Here is a 17,588-nt window from a genome sequence, read left to right as displayed (position 1 = left end):
GTATGTTTTCTATAGGCCATCTACTGCTGGTCATGCAGCCTATCCTTAAGATTACTTTGTTTAGGAAAGAGATAACACAATAAATGAAGACACCATGGGAATAGGAAGAATCAGAATGCTAGAGAGGTCCCCAGGAATCCACAAAGATGACTCCACTATAGACTACTGGCGATGGTCGAGAGAGTGGCTGCGCTGACCTACTCTGGTGGTTGGATGGCTGAACACCCTAACTGCCACGATAGAACCCTTATCCAGTAACTGATGGAAGCAGATGCAGAGATCCATGGCCAAACACCAGGCAGAGCTCCAGAAGCCCAATCGATGAGAGAGAGGAGGGATCTTATGAACAAGAGATGTGGAGACCATGATTGGAAAAAGTACAGGGACAACTAGCCAAACTAGTGAAAACACATGAACTGTGACCCAATAGCTGAGGAGCCCCCATGGAACTGGACTAGGCCCTCTGGATACGTGAGACAGTTGTTTAGTTGTTTAGCTTGAAATGTTTAGGGGGCCCCCAGGCAGTAGGACCGGGACCTGTCCTTAGTGCATAAGCTGGCTTTTTTTTTTTTTTTTTCTTCTTCTAGACAGGGTTTCTCTGTGTAGCTTTGCGCCGATCTGCGTCCAGAGTGCTGGGATTAAAGGCCGCCCGGCCTAAACTGGCTTTTTGGAACCTAGAGCCTATGCTGAGACATTTTGCTCAGCCTTGGTGCAGGGAGGAGGAGACTGGCCCTGCCTCAACTGAATGTACCAGGCTCTGCTGACTCACAGGGGAGACCTTGCCATGGAGGAGGTGGGAATGGGGGGGTGGGTTTGGGAGGGAAGGCTGGGGGGTGGAAGGAGGGAGGACAAGTGAATCCGTGGTTGAAATGTAAAATGAATTGAAAATACCTTAATTAAAAAAAAAAAAAAGAGTGCTTTGTTTTGTCAGCAAGACATCTTTGAGAAACACTAAATTTTTATTTGTAAGTGCAAATAAAATAATCAATTGGACATTGTCTTTGGGTTAAGGATGACTCTATGAGTTCTTATGTGCCAAGCTCTCTTTGTCCTTGTGTTCTCTATCCCCTCTGGCTCTTTCCACTTTTTCACTTCTTCTTCTTTGGGGTTCCCAGAGCTCATAGGGGAGGAATTTTTTTTTTGGGGGGGGGGTTTCGAGACAGGGTTTCTCTGTGTAGCTTTGAGCCTTTCCTGGAACTCACTTGGTAGTCCAGGTTGACCTCGAACTCACAGAGATCTGCCTGGCTCTGCCTCCAGAGTGCTGGGATTAAAGGCGTGCACCACCACCGCCCCGCAAAGGGAGGGATTTGATAGAGATATTCGGTTTAGGGCTGAGTTACTTCAGGTCTCTCACTCTCCAAAAAAATGTTTCACTGTGGGTCTCTGTTTTTGTTCACATCTGCTTCATGAAGAAGCTTCTTGGTGATGATGGATGAGCAAGACTTTGAGTATGGCAGACTGTCATTAGGAGTCATTTCATTGCTAAGTATCCTGTGTAGAACAGTATTTGGTTACCCTGGGTCCTTCTCTCCTCTTTTACAGGGATTTTCTGAGCCCTGCATCTCATAATTCTTAATCTTCCATCATAAATCATATTATTATAAACATAATTAAGATATGTATTGTAGCATGTATATAAGGCTTAATGCTCTATACATTTTTTCAAAACAGATAATATTGGACATCTTTATACTAAAAGCTAAATCTATTTCTCCTGAAAATGCTCAAATTTCATAGTTTCCAATAATTTTAATCTGATATTTTTCAAACCACATCTCACACTATTTTTTAATTTGGAATTTTCTACTCATGTGTGCTCACTAGGTACCAGATATTAAGGTAAACTTAGACTTAATTTGCCTCCTCAATTACTTGACTACACCTTGGTATATGCATTTGCTATCACTGAACTTTTATATCGACTGAAGCAAACTGCACCTAACTTCCCCAGGTGATTGCTGACGAGATTATTTGTCCTCTGCCTTATACTTGCTCCTAGTTCCAGTTAATAACAGCTTTTCTTTCTGTTTGTAGGTCAGGGAGGCTTAAAGCATCATTTCCCTTTATCTTCCCCACTGAACAGGTTCCTGCCATGCTTTACCCCTGTGTCTGTAATGTGAAAAACATCCGTCCTACCTAAATTACCATTCAAGTGTAATACCTTTTTTATTTAACCCTGAGTGCATGACTGCTCCCTTTAATCCTACTCAATCTAACCTGAACAGGGAAATATCGCAAGGAGAATTTATGGTCCCAAGCTTCAAACACTATTTCTCAGTGTACTTGGAAATGGTTTCAAAATTGATGTTCACTGAAGTTTCAGATCAAAAAATTGAGCACAGATAAAACCAAGGTCATGACTAGTCTGCTCACAATTATTTCTGTGAAAGCTTACCTAGAGAGAGTAACCCCACTGTGCTTTGTATCTCAAATGATGAATTAACATGAGAAGTGAAATTAAAGTATTAAGAAATGTAGGCCCTTAATCTGCCTGAAAAGGATTCAGGCATGACCTCACCAATTAAGCCACTAAAGTGATATGACAGGCAGGTCAGACAGGCTTAGAGAGTGTCTAGAACTCAAATAGTCACTGGGCTCAGGTGAGCATGCACAGAGTAAATTGATAGATTACAGCTATAAATTATGTATTTTAGGATAGGATTGAACAACCACTTGCATGTGCTTCCTAGAAAATTCCTAACAGTTATATTCCAAGCTCTCGTGACACTAGAATATATTTCCTATTTTAAACATTTGTTGAGGATTTAGTGTCTGTTTACCTCAGAGACCCATGATGTCTAAGGCATCTACATTTGAAGTGGTAATAAGATGCATTAATGATGCTGTCTGTGAATGGAGAGAAAATATTATTTGATTCCTTGTTTAGTGTGTATAGGAGGACAAATCATGTTTCTAGTTTTACCTAGTTTATCTTAACATGCATATAAACATACATATTCAAATTTTAGTGAAATAAGAATCATTTATTAAAACATTTAAAATACGTGCAATCCATAATTTATAAAAATAGAAGGGCCAAATTAGGACTCTTACATATAGCATCGGCTTAATTACTGAATTATGTTATAGTCTCATATCATTGTTCTATAAAAACAATCATTAAGAAAATAAAGACACTGTATCAATTTTCTTAAATTTTTACAATATTCTTATTTTTTCCCTACTAGGGTATATATAACAGTTTCCTAAAAACCATGTTTCTTGACTCATTGCAAAAAAAACGTGTCTACCACATATTTATCTGACCCGTGAACTGTAGAAAATGAATTCTGACTTTTTAAATTCTGGTTTCAGATATGGATCAAGCGTGGACAAGATACAGGCAAGCTCATAAATACACCTGTGCAAGGCATGATGAGCAAAAACAAAACTGAGAAAATGATCAAATCAAAGCATTCTAACACTCATTTTGTTCTTCTATATTAGAAGTCTCCACACAAAAGCCAGGGAAAACAGGAATGTATAATACTAACACCATGTGTGGGAAGATTTTGTTGCTGAAGTTAATTGACTAAAGTACTTAGCATTTTCAGGATGTTTAAACATTATCTGTTTTGGGAATTTTTTTTTCATCTCCTACCAGTTCTGTATTTGATGGGAGTAATTAAGGGGTTAGGGATATTGGATCATATCTACCACATTTCAAGCATCTATAAATGAGAAAATACATTTAAAGAATAAAATGATTGCAAAGTAGACACTTTTTTGTTATTTGTTCAGCTGAAGATTAACTGTATTACATAGTTTAAAAATACTCTAATGAGTTAACCATGAGCTCTCCTAATCCTTAATCTACACCAGACTGGATGAGCAATCCCAGTTACCATGATAGACTAGACTCCATCCAGATTTTCCAATAAATAAAATACTCAATAATGTGAGCCCAGGACATCTCTCTACAATGATCACACATCAGTCTCCAGCTGTTTTTGACTTGGCATCAGTCTTTAGACCTATTACTTGTAATCAGAAGATGCCAGTCTCTTTAATACCTTTTCCAGTTGCCTCCATTCATACATTGAATACACACAAATGACCTCCATATGCTTAGCTCCCCTACTACCCTCTTAAAGAAAGTCTGTTGACTGTGAAGGGAGAATTTACTTCTCTCACATGTGGGACTACTTTTCTCTGTACATTGTAACAAGAAAAAATGACATATTCGCTTTTATCTATATTTCTTATGTGTCTTCCCACTAGATTAGTTTTGTGAGATCAAAGTATTTCAGAAGACACAGTCTCCTATGACATCCCCAGATGCATAAATATATATGGAAATGACTGAAAGTATTTAAAAATTAGTAGTATTTGCTTTCTCATAAAATATATTTACTATTGCAATGGAATGGAATTAGCCATGCAAATAGAACTTACAAAGAAAATAAAAGTGCTCCAATGTATGGGATGTCTGACATCTCTAAGATATTTTGTCAAGAGGCTTTTGTAAAGTTGAAAGGTGAAAGTCACCTATACTTTCTCTTTATTAGCTTAAAATCTAGCAAATTAGAGTTCTATGTTATTCAGTATAAAATAGTCAGAGGCTCAGTGGTGTATATGTTCAACCCCAGCTAGTAAGAAAGATATCATGTCAAGGCCAGTCTGAAGCATTTTCCCATGACCAGGTCCCAATAAAACAATATATAAAATGCATTTAAAGTAATATATGCTTTTAAATGGCAAAATAAAAAAATCAGATTCATATAACATGAACTTCTCTCTCACACGTATCAATCTACAATTACCTATATCTTCATTAATGTATTTAATCCAATGGCACACCTATGAAAGTGTCAGGAAGTCGTTATTTAAAACATACAAATAATTAAAATATGGATTCTTCTAAAATTGTAAGCATTCTTTCATGTTCCTAAGTAAATTACAAAACAAATATATTATGATGGCATTTTCTGTCAGAGAAACAATTGAAACAAAAAAATAATGTTCACATTTCTGTTCTGTTAACAGATGTAAATAAGATCTGTTGTGGGGCTGGTTATCACATATGGCTACTTTCATGATAAATAAGATCAAATCATAAAAATGAGAATCTTAGTCATCCAGCGCAGTACTTGTTTTTGTTATAAACACCAACTAACCTAATCGATATTGCTGTAATGTTGCTTAACACCAGGTAGATAAGTAATAATGAAGGACCATTTTTTGTTTGTTTGTTTGTTTGTTTGTTGAGACAGGGTTTGTCTGTGTAGCTTTATGCCTTTCCAACCAGCTATGAAGGATCATTTTTACTCTCTTTGTAGAAATAAACGTCGATGATGGAAAGGGAAACATACATGAAAAGGCATGGCACTCCCTGTCCATCTCATTAAGAAGATTGTTTCTGTTTTTCAGAATGGTCAAATACTAAATGATCTTTCTGCCTCAGCTGTAGTTAGACTTTTCTTTGGGATGCCAGCTTAAAAATAATGATACAAAGGCTTATTATTAATTATGGAAGCTTGGCCTTTAGCTTAGGCTTGTCCCCAACTAGCACTTATAAGTTAAATTAACCTGTTTTTATTAACCTACATTCTGCTACATGGTTCAGTTTCTTCCCCTCTGTACTGTATGTCTGACTTCTCCCTCATCTTGCTGGTATTTGCCCACTTTCTTCTTCCTAAGTTCTCTCTCTCCCCGGAAATTCCACCTATTCCTTCCTGCTTAGCTATTGCCATTAAGCTCTTTAGTAAACCAATCACAGTGACACATCTTTGCAAAGTGTAAACAAATATTTCACAATACTCAGCCTCCAATCTCTCGGGATTAGGGATGTGTACCACTACTACAGGAACATAAAATAAAAAAAAAATTTTTTTTTGAAAGTGTTTCAGTGTACCCCAGTGAAATCCTTTGTACTAGCAATTTTTTTTTGGTATGGAGAAAGAAACCTTTCTGAGTGCTTCATTTAACCTATTGACCTTTTTGTTATCAAGCCATCATTCTTACAGACAGAAACTGCTACTGACCTACCTACTTTCATTCATTTCCAGGATTGAGGTCTAGCTGATGCATTATAGTATTGTGAAGAATTTAATAAGATAATGTGTCAAATCCAAAATGAGATTAATAAACATTGAATATAAATGTCATTTGTGCTAATTCTATATTATAGTTATTATTATTGTCCTGGTAAGGGGAATCAAATTCATGGTCTTGTATATGCTGAGTAAGTATCTTAACACTGAATTTTTGATTAGTTACAATATAATATATGACATACAATGAAGATTAAAGAAAATTTTTTAATGGTGCTGCTTAAATGCTGAGGTTTTTCAAATGAAGTTCCTAGAAATAAACAGTCATACTACCTTGAAGTCTCCACAAAGGTGATTGATTATCATGATTGTGGAGATTGAAGAGTGGGATCCTCTTGGACAATATTTAGTCCATTTCACAGACATGCATTCTTATTCTCTGCCTCTGTCTCTCTGTCTCTTTGAATTTAGAATAATTTTGACTGTCATTGACATTTGCAATGCTGCATTAACTTAGCAGGCAACTGATTCCTCAAATCCCAAAACTACGAATGATGTCATCACATGAAATCTGAAACCCACAGCAGAAATTGCCTGTTTTTTTTTTTTTTTTTTTTTTGCTTTTTGTTTTTTGTTTTGTTTGTTTGTTTTTTAACTGAGTACTTGTGGTCCCTGACAAGGCATGTAGTAAATATCTTTTTTTTTTTTTTTTTGTATTTTCTTTTCCTCTGTGACTAATAAAAGCTCATGTAATCTCTTCCACAGTGAAACTTGTTATCACAGACAACCCAACTCTGTGATCTCAAGCCGTAGTCACTCATTTTGTTACAGGATAATTGATGTTTTTATTTTCATGGTAAGAGCTATATTTGGTATCTACAGTTTATTCTGTGATACTTTTTTTTTCTGAAATGGACTGGAAATGGAACATAGGTCTCACAGTAGACTGTGCTGTGTGTAGGTAGTAGATTACATGATCATGGTGGTGATCCTGACCATTATTGGTGGTCATGGGGATCAAACCCGAGTTCTTTTGCATGCTAAGTCAACTAGGTATCATTTTTGATCGAGTTTCTTCAAATTTTAATTATTTGGGGAGTGGGATATCATTAAAGACATATTTTCCATGTTAAAAAAAATCTTCATTTTGAAAACTAAAGTTTTTCAAGGTCTTTGTTGATGATATAACAATGCTGCTTTATATTTTTTCTCTTCAGTAGCAGATAGCATTCCCTAAACATTTATTAATCTTTATTGATTAAATTTAATCTTGGTCAATTTCATGCACATATATAATCCATCTGACCTCTCACACACACCCCAGTTCCTTGCAACTATCAACTCCCTTCCTCCCCAAAGAGTTTGTTTAAGATATTATTAATGTCTTTTTGTTTATATTATGACCTGCTCAGTTTAGTAAGGGCTGTGAGAATTCCCATATGTATTGAACTATTTTTGGAGACATCTGAACTCACCAGTGGTACACAACTCAAGGCAATGACTATTCCGCCTTCAGAATTCACCTATAGCCAATAGCATCTGTTATCTCTTAAGATTATATTTGTTTGGGTTTTAGACTTGCAAAACTCTGAACACATCATAGATTGTGTTGTGATGAGATAAAGTTTATTTCCTATCATGGGACAGGGGTTGTTATTTTTCATGCTTTAAATAGAAAACATACCTTAGATACAAAATGCAGACATCATGTATCTACAAATTAATTAACTAGGCCCCAAACAGCTAACCCTTGAACTTACAAATACATAAATACTCTTGCCTTAGGGTTCACTAAAGCAATAGAAACATTAGCATGAATATATATTAGAACAAGATTAATTAGATTGGCTAATGTGACATTGTCTGGGTAGTCCAACAGTTGTTGTCTTCCCATTGGAAAGGGCAAGAATCTAGCAGCTGGTCCATCAACAAGGTAGGATGCCTTGGAATCCCCAGTGCACCATTTAGGGAAAAAAAAAAATCCTGAACTGCTTGCTGTTTCTGCCCATGTTGGAAGGCCAAAGAAGCTGAGTTCTTGTGTTCAGTGAGACTTTACCCCCCAACCTTGTTTTCCTGCCTCATTATCATTTATTTCTTAACACATATCCAAAATTTTCAGGTTTTCTTTGTTACTACTGACTCATAAAGTCAATGACAGGTGTCAAAACTCTGTAGCTATTATGTCTTAATCTTTAAGGGCTTTCATAAAGAAAAAGCATTGCTCATTCATGTTAGCAAGGCTATGACTGCATTCCTGGGCTCCCTGAATAGTTCTAAGAATGAATATGAGTTCAGTTTTCTGACAGAAGCAATAAACTGGCCCTAGATCTGTGCTCTAAATAAGAATCTTTGTAGCATCAAATCTACCTGAGCTTTTATATAAGTAAGATACATTTAGCATCTTTCTTAGGCTTCTGTTTCCTCCCATCCATTTCTTGTCTTACATAATATCTGCCTAAATCCCTATAATTAAGAACATGTAAAAGTGAAACTAAACATCACAATTTGACTCTGTTAGGTCTTTTTAATTTTTTTCCCATTTTTCTTTATTAAGAAAATTTCTACTCACTCTATATACCACCCACAGATTCCCCTCTTCCCTCCTCCCACTCTCCAGCCCTCCCTCCCAAGCCAACCCACATCCTCACATCCCCCAAATCAAGGTCTCCCATGGAGAGTCAGCAGAGCCTGGCACACAGCCTAGGCAGGTCCCAGCCCCTCCCCACTGCACCAAGGCTACACAAGGTGTCACACCACAGGCACCCAGCTACACTATCATCATTAGTAACCGTTTCCTTATTTAGCCTCCATATGCTACAATATTTATTGGATGGGCAAGTCTTACTGCTTTGTTTTTTTTGGGGGGAGGGGTTTCGAAACAGGGTTTCTCTGTGTAGCTTTGTGCCTTTCCTGGAACTCACTCTGTAGCCTAGGCTGGCCTTGAACTCACAGAGCTCCAAATTCCCCTGCCTCCTTAGTGCTGGGATTAAAGGCATGTGCCACCACTGCCCAGGTAGGATGGGTAAGTCTTAACTGAAGTTCAGCCTAAATTGCCTAAGAACATGAAAATCTTAGTTATAATTTACAATGCACTTTATTTTTTGATTGTGATAAAATATGAACATTTTGAATATTACTGTGGGTTACACATTTTTCTCACTATAATAAATTTTCCATTTCAACTTCCCTTACAAAAAGCATCAAACATGGGGCTGATTTCCTCCTAAAAATCAAATAGTCAAGTTAGAATTTCAGGTCTTTGTAAATATTGACAAGCTGCAATTTCCTCTGCTTTAAGTGCCTTGATTTCGTTCCTCATTCTTTTGTCTGATCACTGTGTTTTGCTATAATCTTAACATTTTTCTCAGAAATTCTTCTTTTAGTATCTATGGTCAGAGTGTTCAAGAATCACAATAAGCATATAATTATATTCAAATTAACCAGTTTTAGAGACTCTCTAGGTTATTATATATGAGGAACATGGAATGACTAAACTCATTAAAAGGAAAGAAAATTGAATGTTTTTCATAACAAAATATGAACATTATTAAATTATAAGATTTGTGTGCATTTATTATTTTACCTTATTTTCAGTGCTAAACCACTTGAAATGTGAATAACAAATTGATTCACTACATTGAAAAGAGAAATAATCTTGAGAAAATTGCTGACAAACATCTCAAATTGCAGAGTATAAAGGAAATATAGTATTCATTAGAATACATCTATATGAAAATAATATCAAATGCTTTGTTATGTCCCTATGTTTCTAACACAATGTCAGAATTTCACTATACTGACCTATATTTATTTTGGTAGCACTGGAGTTTTAACAGCTGGAGCAAACTCACATAAAAAAATACTATTTCTTTACCCAAATCAAGTTTTTCAGTTCTGGATTACTAAATAATTAATTTCAAGCAAGGTGTAGAATTTGTCAGTGAATACACAATTCTGCCAGTCAGCATAACAGCTTAATATAGTCATACTCCATATTACCTCAACAGAGCTTTTCAAACTTAAAAGTGTAATTTTTCATGATGCAGGCTTTTTCCTTACACTCTTAGATTTTTCAGACATTTGGCCAACTGACCTATCATGTTTTCAGACCTGGAAGAATTAGAGAAAATTATGCCTTATTCTTAAAAGACTCTAATTAACACATAATTCTATAGTCTTAATCCCTAATCACATTACAATGAAACTCTATTAGATCCCAATTATCTAACTTGAATCTTGTCAACTTTTCAGACATCCTGTATAGATCTTGTCTGCTGGACCTGGGATCTGAGGACCTGAAAGAATGGGGCGCACCGTAGTCTACTGCTGTAGACAACTTTGCTTCAGTTTCAGCATAGTTTTATACATGAATGAAACAATTGAAGCAATGATCAGAGGGAGGCTGTGTGAGTTCAGAAAAACATGTAAGTAAGCACTTACTGAATACTAACGGAGCAGCCCTTTCCCAGAACTTTCTCAGGACAGACCAATTTAAACACAGTTGCCTGACATGTACTATTGATTATATCTGGGAAAACATGAAAGCAAGGCAGAAGGCCATATGCAGATTTAGGGGACACTGACCAGATTGGGTTCTATAACTATCTTCTGAGATCCAGTAAGAATGAACATGTCTTATGAATTTAATGTGAATGTTTAACACAGGAGGCATGCAATCACCTCTAAGGACAATTCAGTGAACAAAATGCACCCAAGGGTAAAAGGCCCTCTGCCTTTTTCCCCCTTGCTGGAGCCCCTCTCCTGGTTCCTCAAGGCATTGGTCACCATGGGTCATTCTTTTGACCATTTTTTTGACAAATTTCATCTAAGTGATCTATGAAACTACCATTTTTCTCATTTATTAAAAAGAATAAACAAATTTAAAACAAGAGTCTAAGCAACCCTTTGAGATGTAACTTTGCAGCTAGCAAAATGATATGTGTGGCTCATGATAGGATGCTTGGCTGTGCCACACATTTGAGAAGCTCAAACCCACACTTTCAGGAGTTTTAATTTCTACCCAAGACCATTGCACTTTGTCTGAAACCTCATGGCTAAAATCTGTGCTGAAAAAAAAAAAAATGAACTCGAACTCTACTTCATTCTATCTCATCCTGAATTCTTTTCTACAGCAAGACCAAGAATCAGGTTTTGCCTGGATAGATGTCCCTAAAAGATTAAGAAAACTTCTCAGGTTTCCATAGGTGATTTCCTGGAACTGTGCCTCTGTCCCTGTCCCTGTTGAAATTATATGTTAGTTATTTTTTTGAATCATAAGTTTTCTTCTATTGTTTTGTGACAGGGTCTAAGGGCCTGGATCTGGCTGATACTGAAGGTGAGACCAAAGTCCTGATCCCCCAGTTTCTGTCTCTGGAGAGGTTGAATTATAGGCCCTGTGGCTTTATCACCTCCTTTTATGTGGGGCTATGAACGGATCTCTTTCTGGTGTAGTTGGCTGGCTCTATCTCTGAAGCTAAATTGCCAGCCCCTATCTGTTTATTTTCATATGCTAGTTTATTATGTGTTTATGTTTTTTGGTTATGTTTTCATGTGTTTTGATGGATGCAGGACATTCTATAGCCCAAAAACTATCATTCTCTCTTGATGTACAAATAAACGGGTCTCCAAGAAGCACCTGTCACATTTGCCCTTTAAGCAATAATGCAGTTGCCTTTGAGTATTTTAGTCCTCTGGCTGTAAATTCCAAAAATCTTCTAATAATACTAATTTCCAACACATCCATTGGGAGCATGGGGTGAACGGAACGACACATATGCCCCCAGGTGTATCACTTGCTTTCACTCCGCTCATAGCCCAGATTCTTTTCTCCCTCCAAGGCTTTAAAACTCTGCATAATGCTGACTCCTCAGAAGACTTCCCTTGCTCTGCTATCAGCAGGGGCTGTGACTGCACTCTCTCCTTTTCTTATGCCTCTTATACACTGTGTGAGAGCTCATAAATTACCAGTGTATTTTTGAATTCTGAACTCAAAGATTGCATTTTTTTAAATCAAAATTTGAGACACTATTACTTTTCCTGAGACACATAAATGTAAATGATGAAGCATATGATTCCAACACTTTCTGAAATTGATCACAAAGTGCCTATTTCATGTGTAGATGCAGTTTGAAAGTTTATGAGTAAAAGAAAGGCAGCGAGTGCTTGTGTAACTTTCTTGACTATATTAAAAATTAAAAAAAAATAGCTAAAATGCATTGAAGAGCAACTGTGTGCACCACACAGCACTTTCATGCTTCCTGTTCCCTCCTGCTCCTTGATATAAATCTCTGAGGTCACAACCAGCAGTATTCTTTAGTAGGTTGAATAAGGTAAATCAGAAGGAAATTTGAATAATAGCCAAAGACTCTTACTCAGAGCTGATTCAAAACGTGTAGTTAATGTGAAGTTTAAATTTTCAAATCTATGTTGTTGAACACAGTACTGGCATATTTCTGAAAAATATATATTTCACAATTTTCACATATAATATATTTTGTCAGACACAGTTTTTTTTAATTTCTCAGATCTGTAGAAATATAAATTATCAAAGAAAAATATCAATTAAAAACCAGCTTAAGAAACATAAATTAAAGAGATTATTTTCATGATTTAACTGTGCAAAAGAAAACTTTAAAGTTGAATTCTCTTTAGTGACCACAGTGATCACAAGGAAAGTATAACACTAGTCATAAATACTGAAGTGGGGACAGAAACACTCACTGATTGATAGCTTTATATTTCATTGCTTGCATAATATACAAAACTAGCCAAGGAATCTGTATTTTATGATATATAGCTCCTATTAAATTCTTTTTCTTTATTTTCTCACCCAATTCTACTCTCCCCAGCTATTCTCCTCAGTTCTATTTTCAACTTCCTTGAAATAGCTTTTTAGATTCCACATATCGGGACAGCCTGTGGTGTTTGGTTTTCTATGTGTGATTGATTTTCCTTGGCCTAAGGATGATACAGCATGATCACAAACAACAGAAATGCATTCCTTTTATTTGTTGCTATTATGCAATTAAATACATTTACATTGTGACAAATAAGTGGATCAACTGTTGAGACTCTCCCTGTGTTTCTACTTTGAGCTATTGTGAATAGTGCTGCAATGACCATGAGGGAATTCACTATTCTGGCGTACATATTGTAATCCCCTTGGGTATATATGCAGTAGTGAGAATTACATATCAAATGGAAGTTCCATTTACTTTATGTACCTCTATACTGTTTTTGATAAAGGCTGTACTAATTTAAAGTCCCAACAGCACTATATAGAAGTTTATTTTCCATGACATGCTTTCTTGCACACCTGTTACCTGCAGTGGTTTTGACAATAGACATTCTTTAAAGTGTGTGTGTGTGTGTGTGTGTGTGTGTGTGTGTGTGTTTCTTTTATTGAAAATAGACTCTTATACCATAAACCCTGACTATAGTTTCCCCTTCCTCTGCTTCTCCCAGTTCCGTACCATCACCCTCCTCTCTGGATACACTCCCTTTCTGTATCTCATTAGAAAAGAATAGGATTCTAAGAGATAACAACCAAGCGTGACAAAACGAAGTACAATAAAATGAAGCAAAACTATAGTATTGAAGTTGGACATAGCAACCCAACAGGAGAAAAATACTCCCCAAGAGTCAGCACAAGAGTCAAAGATCCACTCATTCTCACAGCTGGGAGTCCTATAAAATATACTAGATAAATAGCTGTAATATATACACAGAGGACCTGGTGCAGACCCATGTAGACCCTGTGCTTGCTGCTTCAGTCTCTGTGAGCTCATATACACCTTGTTTAGTTGATTCAGAGGGCCTTGTTCTTTGGGTGTCTGATATACCCTATGGCTCTTACAATCATTCCCTATTCTATGTGATTCCTTGAGCTCTCAGAGGGAGGGATTTGAAAGAGACCTCTGATTTAGACACCATCTCTGAATATTGTCTGTCTGATCTCTGCATCTGTTCTCATTTGCAGCCAGAGGAAGCCACTCTGATGATGACTGGATAAGGCACTGATCTATGAGTACAGCAGAATATCATTAAGAATCATGATACATGTATTAGACCAGTAGTGTGTGGTGATATATTGTGTACCCTAATAAAATTTGCCTGAAGATCAGAAGACAGAACAAGCCACTAGATTAAACAAAGGTGTCAGGCAGTGGTGGCACACAGCTTTAATCCTAGCACTCAGGAAGCAGAGATTCCCCCTGGTTCTCTTTGAGTTCAAGGCCACACTGGGCTATATGAGATTAATTCAGTCTAGGAGAGAAACAGAGCCAGGCAGTGGTGGCACACATCTTTAATCCAAGTAGTTGGGAATCACACACCTTGAGGGAATTACACACCAGCAAGAGGAGGTATATAAGGCATGAGGAGACAGGTAATAAAGGCTTTTCAGGCTGAGGAGTCCTAGAGGTATAAGGTGGCTTGTTCTTTTGTCTCTCTGATCTTTCAGTGTTTACAACAGTATCTGGTACCGGATTTTTTATTATAAGACCATCTAAGAATTCATGTTACAATAAAGGTTTGTTTTACTATATAGTGTTATGTTAATGCACACACACATGTATGTATGTATGTATGTATGTATGTATGTATGTATATGACAAGTGGTACTTGGGTTTACACTGGGTCTCTGAGCCATCTAGTCTTTGTTTATTGGTTGCCTAAGAAGTGTCAGGTATGGGCTCTTTCTCCCGGAGTTTACCTTTGGTCAAATCAGATATTGGTTGGTCACTGCCACAAGTTCTGTATACCATTGCCTTAGGATATTTTCTCTGAAGGACTTGAATGTAGGGGTGAGGGCTGCATGTAGGCATGAGCTGGATCTCTTCACGTTCAGTGAATTGTGTGGGTGTTACCTTTGGCAATGCGGGCCCACTGTCAACTTACAGAAAGCAGCCTTTTATCTTAACAATAGCCTTGGTTGTTTAGGGATTTCCATAGGACTCCCTTGGCCAACACCTCAATTGAATGCCATTTATTCCAGATACTGGAATCCTCATCTGGCTACAAGAGATGATCAGTTGAGACACCTTATCCTCCACTACTGAGTCATCATTAGAATCAACTTCATAGATTTTAGAAAGCTTCCACTGCACTAGTATTCCACAAGACCCCCCATATGCCACCCAATACTCTTTCTTTCCACCCCACTTCACCTCCTCTACAGTCCATTTCACCACCTGACTGATCCATCTACATGCCCTCAGACCCCCATAAAATCTATTCTATTTCCCCATCCCACGGAAGTCCAGGTGTCCCCCCTGCTGGACTTCTCCTCTTTACCTAATATCTCCAGGTATTCCTATTATAGGTAAGCATTTACTTAATACCTTATATTCACTTACAAGTGAATATATGACAATTGTCTTTCTGGATTTGGATGATCTCACTCAGGATGACATTTTCTAGTTTTATCAAATTGCCTGTAAATTTTAAGAAGTTAGTTTTTTGTTTGTTTGTTTTAACAGCTGAGTAATACTCCATTGTGTACGTTTACCACATTTTCTTTATGCGTTCTGTCTAGAAACATCTAGGTTGCAGCAGTTTCTGGCTATTACGACTGAAGGTACAATGAACATATTGAATAAATGATCTTGTGGTAGGATGGGACATCCTTTGTGTATATGGCTAAGAGTGGTGTAACTGGGTCTAGAGGTAGATTGATTCACAGTTTTCTGAGGAACTGCCGTATTGATTTCCATAATGGCTGGACAAGTTTGTACACCCACCAGCAATGCAGGAGTATTCCTTTGGTTCCACAACCTTGCTATCCTGAGTTGTCACTTGTGGTATTGATTTTAGCCATTCTGACAGGTGTAAGATAGAATATCAAAATAGTTTTGATTTTCATTTCCCTGATGGCTAAGGATGTTACATATTTCTATAAGTGTTTCTCAGCCAGTTGAGATTCCTCTGTTGAGAATTCTCTGTTTAAACCTATACCCAACTTTTAAAATTGGATTATTTGGATTTTCTCAGATATAATATATTGAATTTTTATATATTTTGGATATGTGAGGTTGGCAAAAATCTTTTTCCATTCTGTAGGCTACCACTTTGTCCAATTGACTGTGTCCTTTGCCTTACAGAAGCTTTTCAGTTTCTCAAGGTCCAATTTATTATTGTTGATTTTAGTGCCTGAGCTATTGATATTCTGTTCAGAAACCCCTCTTCTGTGAAAATTTGTTCAAGGCTACTCCTAAATTTCTTGTCTCAAAGGTTCAGAGAATCTGCTTTTATGTGGAGGCCTTTGATCTACTTGGAGTTGAGTTTGTGCAGGGTGATAAATATGGATCTATTTGCATTATTCTATATGCAGGAATCCAATTTGACCAGGACCGTTTGTTAAAGAAGCTGTCTTTATTTTCACTGTATATTTCTGGGTTCCATATCAAAAATCAGGCATCCATATCTGTGAGGACTCATGTCTGGGTCTTCAGTTCAATTACATTGATCAATGTGTTTGGTTTTATGCCAATACTATGTGGTTTTTATTATTATAGCTCAGTGGTATAACTTGAAATCAGAGATGGTGTGACCCCCACCATTTTTTATTCAGAATTGTTTTAGCTATCCTGGGTTTTCTGTTTTTTTCTACATGAATTTGAGAATTGTCCTTTCAAGGTCTATAAGGGATTATCTTGAAATACTGATGGGGATTACATTGAATCTATAGATTATTTTTGGTAAGGTGGCCATTTGTACTATGTTAATGCTAAAGATCCATGAGTACAAGAGATCTTTCCATCTTCTGATACATTCTTCTATTTCTTTCTTCAAAGACTTGGATTTTTTAACAGACAATTATCTTACCTGCTTGGCTAGAGTCACACTAAGATATTTTGTATTATTTGAGACTATTGTGAAAGGTATTGTTTTTTTGCTTTCTTTCTCAGTCCATTTGTCATTTGAATACAGTGGGTTACTGATTTTTCTTTCTTTTTTTTTAGTTAATGTTTTATCCAACCACTTTGCTGAAAATTTTTACAAAAAATAATTTTTGTAATTGCTTCTGTATACTATCTTATCATCTGTAAATAACGATTCTTTGATTTCCTTTCTTATACCACCTTGATCTCTTTTAGCTGTTTTTCTGTTCTAGCTAAAAATTTAAACACTACAAGAACTATATTAAATAGATATGGAAAGAATGGAAAATCTTGTCTTGTTCCTGATTTTGGTAGAGCTGTTTTGTGTTTCTCTTCATTTAATTTAATTTTGGCTATATATTTCCTGCAAATTGTATTTCTTTTAACATTTATGTACGTTCCTTGTATCCCTAATCTCTCTAGGATTTTTATCAAGAATGGGTGTCAGATGTTATCTAAGTCCTATTCTGCATCAACTGAGATAAATAATCATGTAGTTTTTCAGTTTGTTTATATGTTTGATCATATTTATTGATTTTTATATATTGAACAATCCTAGTATCTTTGGGATGTAGCCTATTTGTTCAGAGTACATGGTCTTTTTGATGTATTCTTGGATTTGTTTTGCAAATACATTTTCAATCTATGTTCATAAGGGAAACTGGTTTGTAATTCTCTTTCTTCATTAATTGTTTATGTGGTTTGAGTATCAGGG

Source organism: Peromyscus maniculatus, chromosome 11, assembly GCF_049852395.1.
Source record: "Peromyscus maniculatus bairdii isolate BWxNUB_F1_BW_parent chromosome 11, HU_Pman_BW_mat_3.1, whole genome shotgun sequence".
NCBI lineage: Eukaryota > Metazoa > Chordata > Mammalia > Rodentia > Cricetidae > Peromyscus > Peromyscus maniculatus.
Note: the sequence above shows the minus strand (reverse complement) of the source record.